We start from the raw sequence: 15,426 nt of genomic DNA, 5'->3' as shown, positions 1-15,426 counted from the left end.
TAAAATGTATACCTTAGATGTTGAAAAATATGACGAGAATGATGAGAAAACCGAAAAATACGGTGTTTTATCAAAAGCCAAAGGAGTCAATAAATGTGTTACAAAAAAATTTACTCTTGACAATTACAAAACGTGTTTATTTAATAAAAATTTGCAACGCGCTCAAATGCTAAGATTTAAGTCTATAAAACATATAATATTCACTCAAAAAATAAATAAAATATCATTATCGCATGAAGATACAAAACGGTACTTATTAGAAAACTCTTCTGACACTCTAGCGTGGGGTCATTATAAAATACCGCAATAATGAAAAAGTTTCAAAGTTGTAATATAATCACACAGAACATTCGAATTCCAAATTATTGTTTGTACATTGTATATTTTTTAAGGTATTACTTGTAAACATGTAAAAAAATGTATGAATTTTATTTTATTGTATCTTTTAAGGTATTTTTGTAAATATGAAACAAAAAAAATAATGTTAAAAGTGTGATCATAAATAATAACAAAAAATTTACGTAATCATTTTGTTTTGTTTTTTTGTCTACTATATCTGAGTTGTTTAAATAGTAATCATCTTTCTGAATATTACCATTTAAAGTCCATCCGTTAACATATCAACACTCACCCACACACATACACACATACACATAGATTACGATATTTAATAATGATTCACTTTTATCATCCTTTCACCACCATTGTCGCAGGTCCTAGTGGGTGTGGTAAAACGCAATTTGTTACAAACTTTTTGAATAACTCCAAAGAGATATGTAATGTTGAATTTGATGAAATTATTTGGTGTTATGATGAAATGCAACCTCTCTACAATCTGGAAAATGTAAATTATAGTCAAGGAATACCAGATTTTTCAATTTTTGATGGTAAGAAACCTAAACTTCTTATTATAGATGATTTGATGAGAGAATCAGATGGACGAATCGTTGACATTTTTACGAAAGGTAGTCATCATAGAAACTTAAGTGTTTTTTATATTACACAAAACGTATTTCATCAAGGTAGAGGTCAACGTGATATTTCATTGAATACAAGCTACATTGTATTTTTTAAAAATCCCAGGGATAAAACTCAAATACGCTACCTGTCACGACAAGTTTACCCAGAAAACTCAAAGTTTGTGGACGAAGCCTACAAAGATGCTACAAAGGAGGCTCATGGTTACCTCATGATTGACCTGAAACAAAATACAAATGACATATGCCGTTTTAAAACAAAAATATTTCCGTTTGATGGGCATTGCACAGTGTATGTACCTAAAAAGGGGTTTAAATATGATAAAAATCACCATATTTTAGTCAGTTCTACATGATGCATGCAAGAGTAAACACATATAAACATTTACTTGAAGCATTGCAGTTGCTTAAACCCAAATATCGTACTGCATTACTTAAATCTTGTGACGATGAAGAGATCAACATTATTTGTGAGTGCATTTATAACGTCCTAAATGGGAAAATTCCATTAGAAAAAAAAGAAAAGACGAAACTAAAAAAATATAAAGATATTTTAAGAAAATTAGTTTCGAAAGGGAAACATAAAATAAGAAAAACTGTTATAGTTCAAAAAGGAGGTGCATTTCTACCTATTATTTTAGGTGCAGTTTTAAGTGCTTTAGTGAACTCTTTATCATAAACAAAATGGAAAACACAAAAAAAATGTTATTAGTTGAATCAGATTTTATTGAAAGGCTGAAACGGAATGAGAGTCCACCCGAAAATTCCTCATCTCGGCTAGATGGAGAGATGCAAAAAATCCTTAAAAGTAAAATGAATGATCGCGAAAAGTGGACGTTATATTCTCAAGCATTACAAAGATTTCTACATTTTATTGAAACAGATCGAAAACCGTTTAGAATACCCATCGTGATGGAGGGGGTAGATCAAGTCATCAACGAAAGTAATGATATTATAAAAACAAAAGTGAACAAAAAGGAGGAGATTGAAAATAATGAGTCAGTTACAGATAATGTAACTGAAGCAGCCACACCGTCATCGTTTAATACACCACCTGGCGAAATAAATCAAGAACTAATGCCAATTAGTCCGTCAAAAATTATAAACATATTACCCAAATCTTATGAAAAAAAAGCTCGAACGTTGTTAGATTACATTGTTTCAAGTAAACCGAAAATTTGGTGGAAACAGACTGGTGAAGTTGTTATAAATAACCAAACCATTCAAAATAGTAATATTACTGATTTGGTAAGCGACACCGTTAGATGTCTTAAACGTCCTAAGCCAATTGGATGGGAAGTGTTTGCTTTACTTTTAAAAGATATCGAAGTTCCTAGGTCATGCATAGGTAATCCTACAAATTTAGCATTTATTAATGGTACTCCTTTGATTGAACCCTTTACCCCCTCCACATCTGTGAAGACGAGAGCCTCAACAGATAAAGATAATAACACTTCTACGCCTCTTGCTACACGGGAGCAAAAGCGATCCGGAAAGAAAATAGAGTGGGAAAGATGGACTCCTTATTAGATATTAACAGAATCTATTATGACGTCTCTAATCCAGCTGGCTATAGCAGTTTAAATAATTTATCAAAGGAAATGAAAGGTCAAATGAACAAAGAGGAAGTGAAAAAATGGTTACAATCTCAAGATACGCACACGCTGCATAAACCTATTCATAGACGATTTACTAGCTGATTTAAGTGATATGAGTACTTATAGTCAATATAATGATGGGTACAAATATATTCTTTGTGTTATTGATGTGTTCAGTAAATATGCTTTTGCAAGAGCCATGAAGAAGAAGGATTCAGCAACTGTTAAACAATGTTTTGAAAGCATATTTACTGAAGCCAACTCTGTTCCCCGTCACATCCAATCTGATAAAGGTACAGAATTTGTTTCAAAGGCGGTTAGAGATTACTTTAAGAGCAAAAATATTAATTATTATACCACTAATAACCCCGACATTAAAGCAAGTATAGTGGAAAGGTTTCAAAGAACACTTAAAATGAAAATGTGGCGTTACTTCACTCATAAGAATACATATAACTACACAAATATATTACAAGATCTTCTACATTCTTACAACCATAGCTATCATTCTAGCATTAAAATGCGCCCAGTTGATGTTAGCTCTAATAATATTATGACTGTTTGGTGTAATTTATATGATCGCAAAAAAGATAGGCAAATTTCATTAGAAACTAAAAAACTAAATGTAGGTGATCATGTTAGAATCACTAAATATAAGCATGTGTTTCAAAAAGGTTATGAAAGTAATTGGAGTGATGAAATATTTATTATTGATTCGATTATTAACAGATCGCCACGAGTTGTTTATACAATAAAGGATTTAGAAGGTGAACCCATCATTGGTACATTTTATTCTAAAGAATTACAAAAGGTAACTTACCTCCCCTCCAACGAGTATAAAATTGATAAAATAATACGCTCGCGTCGAGTTGCTGGCAGAAAGGAAATACTAGTTAAGTGGCAAGGTTATCCTAATAAATTTAATTCTTGGATACCTGAATCAAACTTAAAGAAAATATGAGTGAAAATAGTTTTTATCTAACTTTGTTAAGTAATAGTTCATCAGATTACTACACGGATAACACGACTGCACATTTCTTAACTAAATTACCAAAGACCATTAAATTGGATGGAGAATGGGTAGTTGGGTTGGTGGAATTTCAATATCCTTGTTCCATGTATAATGTTCAAGAGCACGAAAACATCATTTATTTAAAGAAAAAGGTGTTATCACCCACCGATAAAACTACAAAAATAGTAGATATAAAAACTCATATACCAGCCACTACATATGATAATATAGATCATTTTCTTCAAGCGTTTAATGAAAACCCACAGTTAAAAAATAACGTAAAATTTCGATATGATGGATTAACAAAACTGGTTGGAATAGCAACAACAAATAAAGAAATAACATCTATCATTACAACTCCGATACTAAGTCTGCAATTGGGTTTTAAACCGAACACAAATTTAAAACAAAATACATTAGGAAAAAGCCCTGCAAATTTATATTTAGGTTTACCATCTCAAATATTTGTTTATACTGATATAATACACCCACAAGTAGTCGGAGATGTTATTACTTCATTACTCAGAATAATACCTGTAGATCCAACTAAGTTCATTTATGGAGCTTATAAAACTCACATCTTCTCACCCGCTCATTATGTACCAGTTTTACGAAGAGAGTTCGATACCATTGAAATAGATATAAGAACAACGACTGGTGTCAGAGTACCATTTCAATTTGGATCTTCTTGCGTGAAGCTACACTTTCAACGAGTAAAATTATTTACAACAGATCGTCAGTCTCTTGTCCTTACGAACATTATTATTCACACCAAGCCGGCTCTGGGATAGGTATTGTCTATAAGGGAGTTCCATATCAACGAGGACATGGTATAGGCAGTTTTTTGGGTGGACTATTTAGATCAGTGCTCCCTTTGTTATCTAGCGGTTTAAAAACCATTGGAAAAGAAACCTTAGGGGCAGGGGTTGGTTTGTTAACTGATATGGTAAATTCTCGTCCTATGGATAGTTCCATTCGATCACGATTTAAGGAAGCGAGCGCTAACCTAAAAAGAAAGGCTGATGAAAAAATTGATTCTCTCATGTCAGGATCTGGGTATCAAATGTCGAATAAAAGAAGAGAACCGCTCATTACTCGAAAAGCATCGCGACGAAGAGGAAGTAGAAATAATAATAAAAATAACGATATATTTTCAAGTTAAATAATGTCATTTCTACACAGTCATTCATGTGAATGTGCAAAATCTGAATTAGATATATTTGCCCTTCCATCAACTCAAACAAGTATTGAAAGCGGTCATTGGATTCATTACAAACCAATTTCATCTTTAAGTGATGATGGCCCCATTGAATTTCAAGTACCTGGATCAGGAGATGACTACATTGATCTATCACACACAATGTTACATATTACTGCTAAAGTATTGAATCAAGATGGGACAAAATTAAAAGCAGATGCCGGAGTTGGACCCACCAATAACTGGCTACATTCCCTTTTCAACCAACTTGATGTATATTTAAATCAAAAACTCATATCACCCCCAAACAATACATATGCTTACCGTGCTTATATGGAAAATCTTCTCAACTATGGACCGGCAGCCAAAAAAACCCATCTTACTTGTGGGTTATGGTATGAGGATACCCCAGGTTTTATGGATACCGTTGACGCCAACAACAAAGGATTTCAGAAAAGACTAGAATTTATCAAAGAGAGTAAGGAAGTGGAAATGATTGGACATTTGCATGGCGATATATTTAACCAAGAGAAATTCTTGATAAATGGTGTTGAATTGCGTATTAAGTTAGTCCGATCAAAAGAATCATTTAATTTAATTTGTCATCAAGATAAAAAACTTAAAGTACAAATAACAGATGCTAGTCTCATTGTTAGAAGAACAAAAATCAATCCTAGCGTTTTGTTAGCCCATCAAAAAGTATTGGCAACAACGACTGCGAAGTACCCCATTACGAGAGCAGAAGTTAAGGTTCTCACAATACCAACAGGGGTCCAGGGTAAAACATTGGATAATATATTTCTCGGACAAATTCCTAAACGCTGTATTATTGGATTTGTATCAAATTCAGGTTTTAATGGAAATTTAGCTTTGAATCCATTTAATTTTCAAAATTATAATATGAATTCATTTAGCTTGTTTGTAGATGGTCATGAAATTCCTTCTAAAACATTACAACCGTCATTTAGTTCTGGTTTAATAGCGGCGGCATATCACACCTTATTTTCTGGAACTGGTATTCATTTTCACAACGAAGGTAATGGAATAAGTAGAACAGATTATGGTGGAGGATATTGTTTGTTATGTTTTGATTTAACCCCTGATTTATCTGCTAGTTCAACTTCACACTGGAATCTTGTTAGACATGGAAGTGTTCGGATAGAAGTACGCTTTGATTCGGCTCTAACTAGCACCATTAATTGTATCGTGTATGCAGAATTTGACAACATTATTGAAATAAACAAAAACCGTGATGTATCTGTAGATTATAATAGTTGAAAAACATAATTATATAAATACAATGTTTTCTTTCGTTTACGTTATTTTGTTGTAGTCATTGTTTGCAGCATCATCAAGACATAAATTGTTATTAATTAAGTAATTATGGATACTAATGAGATTCAATTTTGTATGAAGAAATTAAACCCACTTTTTGAATCAAATGTTTTTGCTGCTAACAAAATACCTATTTGGGTCGATCTACCTGTTTTTATTGTTAGTAATTTGGACCCTGACACGAAACCAGGCTCCCACTGGGTTGCCATACACATTGATGTTACTGGTATAGGAGAATATTTTGATTCCTTCGGACGGAAGCCTTCAGGTTACCATAACTTATTTTTAAAAAGAAACACCAGACAGTGGTTTTATAACAATAAACCTCTTCAAAACCATTTTACTTCAGTTTGTGGTGAATATTGTCTAGTTTATTTGTATTTTAAATATCATGGAAAAACTATGACAGATATGCTAAGTTTGTTTTCTGATAATTCTGTATGTAATGACCTTATATTAAGGAATATGTTTAAAACATTTTTTGTGAAATAAAATAATACGTGTACTTAAATAAGATTTTTTATTTTTTCATATAATACAAAGACCTTTTAAACCACACATTTTTTTTTTAATTTTATTATTTACAAATAATTTCTTAACATTCTTTGTTACTTAAAAAACGAGACGAAACAAAAAAATCTGTTACATGGAAAATGTACTTAAGGAGAGGTAAAAAATGAGAAATACGTTAACACAATCATTAAGCTACTACTATCATTAATAATTATAACTATCACTGTTTCTTATTATCTATAAAATATTTCACACTACTGTCCTTAGAAGCTAATTGCTTTGTTATGTTATAAATAATATTTCGCGTATTTTGTAGCTCCAAATCGTCTTCCAACGCAAAATATTTCAATCTGAAGTCCGCATGCTTCCAGTGTTCCATGGGTGGGACGTTTTTGATTTTATGCATATCATATATCTCGATTTTAATCAAATGTGATGCACAGGCCCCGTCGTCTTGTCCGGATGACAAGTTTGCAACACCGTCTGGTGAACTTTTGCTCACATTTGAAGACCGTTTCACAACTTTAGACTGCTTTTTAGGTCGTTCAAAGAAGCTATCGATATTGTTTCCTGAACGTTTCTTTGCGATGGCTTGTTTAACTTTGAGACCAAGCGTACCCTCTTCATCGCTTGATTCGTCTTTATTATCATCCGGGTAGTAATAGTTCTTGAAAGTATTTTCAGTGAACTGAAACAATATAAAACAATAATTTACACACTGTCTACAATCTTGATAATTAAAACACAAAGAACACAAGTGAAAACAAAACAAAGTAAGTTACGGTAATAAAAGACATACTTACATCCATTGTTGGGTCTTTCTATAAACACTTAAACACTTCACTGTTGAATTAACACTATATTTCTATATACTGCAGTAGATACAAGGAGCTCTGATACAGAGGACTGCCACGACAGTAATACTTACTCAAAGCCATTTCTCTTCGGCTTTTATACTGTGATAGTGAGCATGATACAGTATCGTTCAAATCATGTCTCAACAGGTTCATCTAATACAGACGCTCTCTTTACTAAAACCCTAATTCAAAAGCATAATAGGAAACAATAAATCCATTGTCAGTATAAAATATAATAGATGTCTACCAATAAAGCAATTATGCTGTTATAACAATGAATACCGACACACAAGAAATGCCGACGTATTAGACTAAATCATGTTGAAACCAGTTGACACGTCTCGTTATTTTTTTAAAATCATACAAAGTAACATGTCTCAACAAGTTCATCTAAACAGACGCTCCCTGTACTCAAACCCAAATTATATCCACATAATAATCCATTGTCAGCATAAAATATAATAGACGTCTATCAATAAAGCAATTAAGCTGTTATAACAATGAAAACAAGTGCACAAGAAATGCCTCACACGCCTAGTTATTATTTTAATAATACAAAGAAACAAGTAGCTACGAGTTTACTTTCTATCGTGTTACAAAGAACATAAAAATGTATGTGAAAATAAACTATATAGTATTAGATAATGAGACATACTTACATACTAAGTTTAAGAAGATAGAATAGTTTAAGAATAAAAAAGGCTACATTAGGTTGAATTGCATTTATCGCAGACAAAAATAATGAGTTAGAAATAGGTAAAACTAAATAAAATAACACAATACAATATGCACAATATAGGTAAGTATGTATACGATATGTAGGATGCTTTAGTTTGGATAGGTAAGAAGTTTAGGTATTTAGGTTAAAACATAACTTGAACGAAGACTAGGTGAAAGCAGGTTAGTTCGAAATGAGAAGTTAGGTTGATTTTAGTTAGGTTTGATCAAGTTAGGTTTGGTAAAAGAAGGTTTAGGTTAGTTTAGGCTACCGACGGATTACTTGTGTAAATTCTAATTAGGTTAGGTTAGGTTAGAACTGTATTCCTTATAAATCGAAATAGCTCCAAGAGGTTGTAAGATAATAAGATAATGAATCGCAAATAAGTACCTTTTGCAAATACCTATCGGTAATACCTATTGCAAATACCTATCGCTAATACCTATTGCAAATACCTATCGCTAATACCTACAGTATAATACACACATAAAGAAGGCATGAATGAAGACGTCGGTGGGTGAAGGGTCCATCCAGGTAGTATGCTCGGTAACACAATAACGCGCCCGAGTCGAGATCGAACAATAGAAAAGGGTCGATAAGCCTATTGTTACCGTGGTGAGCAAGGTGTATTGTTTAATTAGCGTATTTCGTAAGTACCTGAAGGAGGCGCCGGGCACTGCTGAGACCTAGCGCAATCAATTCAAATGGGGGGCTATTTGTTTTTTTTTTTTTTTTTTTTTTTTTTTTAGGTTCAGCGGGGGCGGTGGATCGGCCCTGGGGTCAGGATCGGTGACCACTGAGAGGTGGGGCCAGAATCGGGGAATAGTTTCTACTATCGCATGATTATTGATAGATGAAATTATGTTCCTAGTTGGACCCGTTTCCTAGTCCAGCCTGCAGCTGTCGTGAATTAACACCCTCGTTTGCAAAATACTAAAATCGATATAGGTATGCCTATAAGATTTAAGGAATTCCCTGGATTCCTCGTGGATCCCATCATCAAAACTGGGTTTTAACAAATACGGGACCAACTAGGAGTCCCTACTTGGTGGTTGGTTCTGCGGCTGCCGTGAATTAAAACGCTCTTTTGCAAAATTTCACTTACCCCTCTCGTTGCACAATGTAATAAATAAAATGAATTTAACAAAACATTATTATTAAGAGAATGAGAGTGCGTGCAGGTCATTTTAAACACCTCACGCGCTCAGCTACTTTCGCTGCTAACTGTAGGGTAAGGACACTTTCTATAGGATAAAAACAACATTTTCTTTATTGGTAGGTAGTAGTAGGTACCTAACGTAAGTTGTAGAGTGACAGAGTTATTGTAAAATCAGTGGGATCCGACTCAACTTTGTAAACTATGCAAATTTGCGTATCCTAAATTTCATATATGTAAATAAATAAATAAATATTAAGGACATTTTTACACAAATTGACTAAGCCCCACGGTAAGCTTAAGAAAGCTTGTGTTGTGGGTACTCAGACAACGATATATATAATATATAAATACTTAAATACATAGAAAACAACCATGACTCAGGAACAAATATCTGTATCATCATACAAATAAATGCCCTTACCAGGACTCGAACCCGGGACCATCGGCTTCATAGGCAGGGTTACTACCCACTAGGCCAAACCGGTCGTCCAATATGTAGGTAAACAAACTACGGAGAAGACTAAGTTTTGAAGTTGCTTTTAGGAACTAAATACGTGTAAATTCATCCAAACGAAAGCTTTTCATATCTGTACTACAAAGTCTATATTTTGAAGAACAGAATCTCACACCTCTGCAAAAACATCCACGTTTTTGATGTCCTCTATATATATTTAATATAAAAAATGTCACCGTATTTAAGAATTATTTCGCTTAAAATTTATTAATTTACTTTTTTCTTCGCAACTTTCGCAAGTGTGATAAAAAACCGGTCAAGTGCAAGTCAGACTTGCGTTCCAAGGGTCCGAACACTACCCAATTTTTAACAATGTATTTTTTTATGTGGAACGTGAATGGAATGTCTTTAAAAAATCCGTAGGGGTCGGACCAAAAACTAAGTAATTAAGTCCGACTCACGCTTGACTGCATATTTCTAATAGGTTTTCCTGTCATATATTAGTAAAGAACTATTTTATGTATTTTTGGCAATTTTTTTTAGACCCAGTAGTTTTGGAGATAAAGGGTGGGGGGGGGGGGAATAGTCGGACAGAGAGACAGACGCATGAGTGATCCTATAAGGGTTCCGTTTTTTTGGAGTACGGAACCCTAAAACATTGTGTGTAACTCCGGGGGTAAGATTATTGTAATCTCTAATATCTCGCACTCTCAATGTGAGGACCGTAAGTAACTTTACCTACAGTACATATGGTGCTCGGGATTAAGGACAATACATGTCTATGTCAAAAATTTAAAGGGCCATATATGTACCTACTGTAAAACGTTGTACAATACACGTGCAAAAAGGTACTTTTCGCACTTGTATCGTAATGTACTATTACATTGCGGTTTCCACGGCAATGGATGTAATGAGAACATCGCAGTAATTTTATACAAATACTCAACTTGTTGAGATTTGTGTTTCTTTGACAAGTGATTCCGCAAGTTGAAACGTGAATAAAGTTCATTAAGGGGCCGGTATATGACGTTTTCGATTTAGACCTCACTTTGTAACCATAATTTGTTCAATAAATGTTTAGTAATTGCATTAAATTACACGTAAATTTTTTCATGAAGAAACCGTGTACCGACTCTTCATGCCATTATATTTTTAATTTGCTGTTATTCTCTACAAATCGACACTAAAAGTATCAAAAAATCAAAATATGGAGTTCCGTTTTAGACAGAAGCAAAACAATTTTGTCTTTGACAGTAATTGAATTATTGTATGATTTTGAAAGCTAGATAATTCAGCTACCAATTCATTATCGATTTATATTTTTACTCACAAAGACAACAGAGAAATTCAATCTCAAATGTAAACTTTCGAACAATTTCCATACATTGACGACATCACTCAAAATTCTTCTTCAAGTCAGATGCCCGTTGGGGCTACACCGGAGCACACGTGTACTTCTTCAAATGAAAATGACAGCTTGATTTTCTTGCTTTTGACAATTATATTGACATTAAATCATATACGCACACGAGAAAGCATACCAGTAGATAAATTGTATTTCAAAAAATAGGGTATATAAATATCAGCTCGCGTCTCATTTAAATTTGATTTGCTCTTATTTACGGGTCATAATGGTTGAAAACCGCAGTAAACTATCTTAAAACAATACGATTACAGTCGAATTTAAGTATTATGTTCCTTCAAAACTCGCTTAAAATGAAAAAAGTTTAAAGACTCATCTTTACTGATTGGGATCAATTTTTATTATGCTGGTATCATTTTGCGTCATTTTAAAAACTTATTTGACTTCTGTACGTCAATGAATTTTGATGACAATTGTAATCTTGTATTATATTATAGAACTTTTATTTTAAAATATGTAATGATGTAATTCGTATAAGTAATACCTGAAAGTCTTGTACCTAGATCTGTAATACCATGGATTGCGACGAATAAATTATTATGATTATGCCGTTCGTTCCGTCTATATGTATAATGCGTGTACGTGCTGTTCTCTGAAAATCTTTAAGAAAAAATAACGGCTAGACCAACACTAAGTACTAGCGAGTTTTTGCGGCTTTGGAGACCGAGATGAAGCTTACAGGCCAATTAGCGCTGTGGACTGGTTATTGTTGTGTATACCTATGTATCGAATGTTTTATAAATTTACTATAAAAAGCAATGTTTTATTTCGATTAGGTCTACATTTTGTGCATATTGCATATATGAAGGATTTTCGTACTAAACTTGAAACTTTCAATGAAACTAAATAAAATAATTATTCCAAATGTACAGTCACCTGCAATTTATGTTACACAACGAAGGCCTCAAAAATATCTGACACGATCTTATTTGTAGAACCATAAGAGCATGTCACATATTTTTGCGGCCTTCGAAGAGTAGGTACCGTCATTATCACCCACTTTGCGCGCTTTTTTTTTTAAAACACGAATTTCTCAAAAAATAGCGCATCATATGACTTTTTTTGCTCAGCACGTCCATTGTGATCAAACGCATCAGTTTTGAAGAAAAAAATTTTTTATCGTGTTTTTACCCATTTTTTGCGTTTTAGAGGGCGGGCAAAGATATCCGGGGTTTTCGCCAACATTGCCCACGTCAATTTGGTATTCAAATACAGCTCGTATAATGATGATGTCTAAGGATCACTTAAAGGTTTTGGGCAATCCTACCATTCCCTGTTAATAACTTAGCGATAAGTGTAAAACTTTTAAATAAATTTGCTGGGCAATGTTGCCTACCCGTTTTTGCCCATTTCCAAATAAGGCTCGCCTAAGCATTTTACAAAGGCTAGGGTTGTCACTTTTGAGAAAATCTGTTACAATAGTTTAATGGCCAAAAATATGATTTTTGTTGTATTTTTCATTCGTTAACGAAATAAAACATCTAAATAAAGGATAATAAGACAAATTAAATACAGTATATATTTATAAACTTATTTTAGTGTACAAACATAACCTTCTTTTACTTGCGAAGTTGGGTAAATTAGATGAAAGTGACAACCCTAATCCGTTTTTGGTGGTGGGCAATGTTGGTATGGATGCCAAATTACCGGATTACTTTGCCCACCGCTATAACTTTTGTGTAAGTATTTAGGCCTTTTTAGTTTAAATCTGAATAGACATAATCTATGCTTCATGTGTTATAACTCAAACCCGGAAATACTTGTCAAAGGGTTCTCAATTTTTTCTACTTGCATTCATTATTTATCAATTTTTTGCCCGCCGAAATATACCCTATATTAAACAACTCGCTCAAAATTCCCAAGTCAAGTTATGCACAAGTTTGGTATATCAGTTATGCACAAGTTTGGTCAGAAATATAACCTATTTTCTACTAAAAACAGCAGGGTGGCCATAACTATTATCAATTTTTTTCTACATTAACGAATTTGTTTAAAATTGTCGTTTTGGGCAAAGTTTCCCTGGAGGCAAAGTTGGCGCTAATGACGTAACATATTATTGCAGGTGACTGTACATAAATGTTTCGGTGATTTTGAGATTATTTTCCAGGTTAGTTTACTAACAATCAAGTTATGCAGATACCGATTTTGTGAACGTATAATATAAGTAGTAAGGTACCGCTATTGTTTATTTATTTTGAAGGCAAAACTATACCGTTGAAATATAAAGATATTAAAATTACAGCAGGGACAACCATTTTTTATAGGTGTACCTAAACCATCATTGGCCGAGCGCTAGCAAAGGTCTCTGTTTCAGCTTGGGCAAAAATGCTTTTGTATGTTCTCCTTTGCAGATCACATTTCTCAACTGATTCTCGTGAAAATTTGTAAGCAGGTTCGATAGAACTACTCTGTTTCGCTTTATCCGCCAAAATGGAATTGCCACCCTGCCGAAACTTTATTTATTTAAATTCCCATTGAATGGATATTGCACCTTATGAAAAACCGTGTAGAGTAGTAAATAACATTTTACATCTGACTTAATGACATCTTGTTTTATTCGCTTTAATTGTACAAAACGCGTATCTCGACAAAGCAATATTAGGTAGTAAAACAGTCAACAATCAAATGAATTATAGGTACGTCACGTGTGACATGAACAGACAAGGAAAGCAAGATTAAATGCATTGTTTCTCTTTCATCTTTAAATGGAACGCTTTTACCCTCAAAGGAGGCTAGTGGTCAATACTAAACTAAAAGTCCAATCTTAAAAAAACATGATGGGTCACTGACCTGTTCCAGTAAAGTGAGGTAGTGTGCGTGAAGTGCGCTTGTGTGTGAAATGGGGTAAATTGACAGAATCTGAAATTTTACCCACCGCTACCGTCGCCTTAAAGTGACAGATCATTTCGCTCGGTAACTAGTCTGTTTGTAACGCGCGGAGACATGTAATCTGAGCTTGCCATTCAGAAACCCATCATACCAGTGCAATATTGACGCCAGTAGGTAGGTACATATTATGCATTTCTGTTACAGTAATGCCCGCCCATTATGTGAACAAACCTTCTGTAAACGGTGTCCCCAAGAGGTCCGTGATTTTGATTAAATATTAATATGTGACCATTGCTCGAAGTAAATGGTTTTCCGATGTAATAACGAACAGGTACTACACCTCGTATTTGTAAGTTGAATTCAATGAACCCTTAATATTTAAATGTAACAGTTTTGGTGATAGAAAATGTATGTACATATAAGGTATTTACAAATAAAATAGAGCGAGTACAAGTTTTAAATAAAATAAAGAAATTACAGCGAATAGGCATTCCCTGTACTTTTTTTATTTTACAATTTTAGAAACAACAACTAACATACATATATGATACATAGGTACTTAAAAGTTTATGTTAAGTTTCGTCTAAAAAAAACAATTGTGCATAGGTAAGTACTTCATTACCTTGACATTATTTCTGTTTTCCGGATCTAAGTGCAGCAAATAATAATATAATATAATAATCGTTATCATAACTTAATGGTTTTATTATGATCAGAGAAGTTTTCTACTTTGTTTGTTTCATACTCAGACGTGCGAAATTGGATTTTTCCTTTATGACTTCTCTCATATTTGTCACGTGCACACTATGAAACCTATTTCGATTAACTTCGTGTGACCAACATAAGAATAAATGCCTCAGTAATTCATGATAACAGGAAGTTAAATAAAAAAGTAAGACATGGTTTATTGAAAACAGTTTTAAGTATATGATTTTTTTATTTAAAAGATATAGTTAGTTTTTAATTACTAGATATAGTTACATATTTGTATCTACTCGTAACGTTGTAATCATTATGTTAATGTCTCTATTAGTAACCCTATCCGTAAGTCTTCGCTGCCAGTTCTTTCGTTCTGTCTGTCGCAATCGGTATGTATGTAGGTCTAAAGAACCGTAATTATTTAGTCGACATTTTCGCAGTGTTTTTTTTCTATTGCAGCTTATATAGATATACAAATAGGTAGGTAATAAGGAAAGAAAATACCAAGATCCCAACTCCAGAGAAAAACGTGATTTATGGGTGTTTTATTACGATCTGTCGGTCAGCGGGCTTAATTTACCAATACGTTATAGGTAGGCAGTAGAAAATTGCAAACAATGTGTGTTTCTTTTAGCGCTTCAACAATAATAACCT

Source organism: Cydia splendana, chromosome 2, assembly GCF_910591565.1.
Source record: "Cydia splendana chromosome 2, ilCydSple1.2, whole genome shotgun sequence".
In the NCBI taxonomy this organism is placed as follows: Eukaryota; Metazoa; Arthropoda; class Insecta; order Lepidoptera; family Tortricidae; genus Cydia; species Cydia splendana.
Note: the sequence above shows the minus strand (reverse complement) of the source record.